A 493-nucleotide genomic window follows, 5' to 3' on the forward strand; every position below is an offset into this window, starting at 1 on the left:
GGACAAATAAAGCCAGCTTCGCGGGTCCTTGTTTAGGCTAAAGTCCACGAGCTGCGAAGCAAACCTTAAAGGGACATCTGCCTTTCATTGAGAGGGTGATCCTGCTCCCGGCGCCAACTCCCTAAGGTGGTAGGAACGCGGACGAGGGCTGGACCTTGAGGGGGTGTCGTTAGCCCAGTGGCTCCGCCTTCGCACCCCTCGCTTCTCCCGAGGTCTGGGCACCCAGGCGCTTTCAAAGTGCCGGCGCTCCTCGGCCAGTAAGGGGAGGGGGCGGCTTTCCTGAGGTCCGATTGCGCAGAAGAGATCAGTCCGTCTGTGAAAGTGAGCGAATTTGGTTGCCGCGCGCCTCTCCTGCGGGCACTTGAACTTCGCTGTCCAGCCCTTTTGCACTCAAAGTGGGTGGGGGCGTCTACCCTGACACGCCCCTCTGAGGGCTTGGCTTTCCATAATCAGGGTTTGCTTCCTTTCTGCTGATTCGTGGTCACAGGGAGGC

Source organism: Bison bison, unplaced genomic scaffold (assembly GCF_000754665.1).
Source record: "Bison bison bison isolate TAMUID 2011002044 unplaced genomic scaffold, Bison_UMD1.0 scf7180017864378, whole genome shotgun sequence".
NCBI lineage: Eukaryota > Metazoa > Chordata > Mammalia > Artiodactyla > Bovidae > Bison > Bison bison.